We start from the raw sequence: 3856 nt of genomic DNA, 5'->3' as shown, positions 1-3856 counted from the left end.
GTTTATTCTGTTTGTTTTTGTCCCCGCTGTAGCGTTCCACGCTTCCATTTTTATTTATACTGTGTAATGTATGTGTGCGTTGATTGTATGCAACCTTGTTCGGTAAATCATTTGATTCAAATGTTTCTCTTGTAGAATATCCTCTGTGACAGCTACACCGCTGTCTGTTAATCAGGGGTGCTGAGCTATATTACGTCTCAGATTAGTACATGGTTTTAGTAACCATCATGAGGCTAGCAACTTCACTCCAGAATTGAATGGTTATATAGTTAATAAAAAACTTGAAGAGTCTCATGTGAGGGCTGGTGAGCTACAGTGAGGTGCGAGAGATCAGCATGAAAGCCCGTATTTGAGTCTATGTATTTGATTGTATCTACCCCTACTCAACTTATTTACTTCTATGCGAGTAGTATCCGGGTCATGTTTCAAGGTAGATATACATTGCTTGATTATTAAAACGTTTAAAAGTTCTTCTCTAGAACCTAAAAAGAAAAAAAGGAAAATTTAAAAACTTCGGAAATTTTGGTTATAACATATTGTAAAAGTTTGCTATTGCCCTCCAGCGTTTGTCGTTACAAACAGCGTTAGAATATATAGTTATAGGACATATTGCCAATAGATATAAAAAATTATGCATAATCTTTTTTTTTTCGGTTTCGTGATCTACGCTTTGTTTTGTTAGCCAGATATATAACATCGCCTTTGCTTTCTTTCAAATACCGTATATTGGAAATGCTGTAGTTATATTCTGGAGGTGACTGGATATGTACTGATAGTTTTTGATGAAACTAAATATTATATTATTTAGAAAGAGCTGTAAGAGGTAGTTTCTTCCCAAGTAAAGGAATAACTTCATTCGGTAAGGTTTGACACCCCATCCTTGGTCACCTTCCGCTTTGCCAACACCTAGGAGATGTTGGATAACATAGAAGGAAAGCTGATTAGATGAGAGGGGCAGGTACTTGCCAAGGAATCGCTCACTCTTCTGATTTGGGGAACAAACGGGAATACGTCTGAAACTAATAGAAGCTATAGTATTATATGCGGTACCATGCAGCTACCTTATCATTTAGTATCTGTATATATATTTATCTATCAATATCTCTCTCTCTCTCTCTCTCTCTCTCTCTCTCTCTCTCTCTCTCTCTCTCTCTCTCTCTCTCTCTCTCTCTATATATATATATATATATATATACATATATATACATATATATATATATATATACATATATATATATATATATGTGTATATATATATATATATATATATATATATATATAGAGAGAGAGAGAGAGAGAGAGAGAGAGAGAGGAGAGAGAGAGAGAGAGAGAGAGAGTCATTTAAAAGGTTTCCTACCAAATTATATGTACTTATCATTAAAATTAAAAATCTGCAGAAACATTTACTTTCCAGTTCGCATCAATCTCATAAATTTGATTTGCTCTCTCTCTCTCTCTCTCTCTCTCTCTCTCTCTCTCTCTCTCTCTCTCTCTCTCTCTCTCTCTCTCTCTCTCTCTCTCTCAAACAGTTAGATTTTTCCCTGAGCTAGAATCAGATTTAAACCTTTTCAGCTTTTATATGTTCTCGTATTTTATCCGATTACTTTTTTAGTTTCTCGGAAAGTATCACTTTGAAGTATCTCTCCATTTCTGAGAGCAAGGCACTTTTTTCGTATTTCTATAGTATAGTTTCAGGTTCTATTTCTACTGCTGATATTTTTTTCTGTTAACTATAATAGTATATATATATATATATATATATATATATATATATATTTATATATATGTATATATATATGTATATATATTTATATTTATATATGTGTAAATTATATATATATATATATATATATATATATATATATATATATATATATATATGAGTGTCTGCATATTTATGTATATATATACATACACATAAAATTGACGCTTCTTTCCATGTTAGCCACTTCATATTTTAATTTCTTATTGAACTGCCAACACATCTATCAATTCTTTCATTTGGTACGTGATATATTATCTAGTATAATTGAAGTAGCTTTAATGTTATATGTCCTTTAATTTTGCTTTTTCATTTGATTTGCCGTTTAATATTTTTGTCTGTTTGCTTTTTCTTTTGATGTTCTTTTTCTGTCGTCGAGGATTAAAGTCGTTTCGACATCGATAGTATGAAAAAAAAAAAGTTTTTGTTTGTGTGATTACGCTCCATTGCTAGCTTAGTCCTTTTTTTTGTGTGTGTGATTCTTTTACATTTATTGACATCATTTATTTCACAGTTTTTTTTTTTTTTTTTTTTTTTTTTTTGTGATTGCTTTCTGGCGCTTGATTTGTCGTTGCTGGAAGTGCTTGAGGGCTCGAGAGCTTTCGACGAACGTTGAGCTCAGTACTTCAACTTTGGAACAGTTCAGTATTTTCGTCAGCCAACGTTGTTGTTTTACCGGGTGCGTTTTTTTGTCCTCTTGACTGATCCCTTGGAGTAACCTCTGTCACAGAGAAATTGCTGTTAACTCGACCGTGTGCTGTTAACAGCCTTTACGCCTCTGCTTGGGAAGCATAGAAGTCCTATTTGAAGACTTGTTTATTTTGTCCAGAGTTTATTTAAATTTATCTTTATGTTTAAATTTCGATTGAAAATTCTTTTTGAAGTTTTGAAGAAGATGAGTAAATAATCGCAAATGTCTGTTTGTTTGATTATTGTTTTTATAAAGATATCTAGAGAATTATTGTTGATAAGGTTCAGGATGTGTTCTGCTAATTCTCGGGTTATTTCTTAACTTTTTATTAAGAAATACGATATCTAGGTGCTTCTGCTATCAGTCACCATAGAAGTTGTGACGCATGTAATTTACAGACAGTCACAATTTCTGAGGACTGTCTGCTTTGCTATTTATATCACTCGGGAAAATGATTCTTCAGAAAAAAATCCTTCCTATATTCTACAAAGATCCTCTTACCGAGTGGAATGCACATTAGCGCAGTGAGATACGTTTAGTCAGTCCATTGGGAAAACGCATTCCACTGGTAACACCAAACAAACCATGACGGAACAACCCCAGGTTTAAGATTAGTATCAAAATGCGCTCAAACTTTACCAAATGACATTTGATTACACCAATAACTCTTTGAAATATTATAGAATATAGAACTATACATACAAACAAATTCCCTCGGATGGGGTTTTTCTGCTTCATTTGCTATTCTCGGCACAGACGCCAATTGTTCTTATTATGCCAGGATTTTCTTTGTTAGGCTCTGCAAGGCTAGACTGCGAAGATAAAGGTCTTCACATGCGTGTCTTCACATGCGTAGTCATGCGTAGTCTTTTTTGCGTTTGTATGTTTTCTCTTTTGCGATTATTAAGACAACATTTATACCGGCATTTTACATTAGTGTGTTGAACAATCATAATATGCTTTTTTGAGGTCATGTTTAGCTCTGGTGAGATAGATTGTATTAATATTTCCCCTATTTCATGTTTTCGTGTGAGTAGTATTTTGATATACAAATCTAAATTAATTGAATATACGCTAGAGCATATATATATATATATATATATATATATATATATATATATATATATATATATATATATACACATATATATATATGTATATATATGTATATGTATATATATATATATATATATATATATATATTTATATATATATTTATATATATATGTATATATATATATTTATATATATATATATATATATGTATATATATATATATATATATATATATATATATATATATATATATATATATATATATACAAAATTTGGTATGTGAGTGAGTTGTCTAAGATTTCATTTTATCATATTCCCTGGAAAATTAAATCGGTTTCAGTCATATA

This window comes from Palaemon carinicauda, unplaced genomic scaffold, assembly GCF_036898095.1.
Source record: "Palaemon carinicauda isolate YSFRI2023 unplaced genomic scaffold, ASM3689809v2 scaffold933, whole genome shotgun sequence".
Taxonomy (NCBI): domain Eukaryota; kingdom Metazoa; phylum Arthropoda; class Malacostraca; order Decapoda; family Palaemonidae; genus Palaemon; species Palaemon carinicauda.
This window is presented reverse-complemented; position numbering follows the sequence as displayed.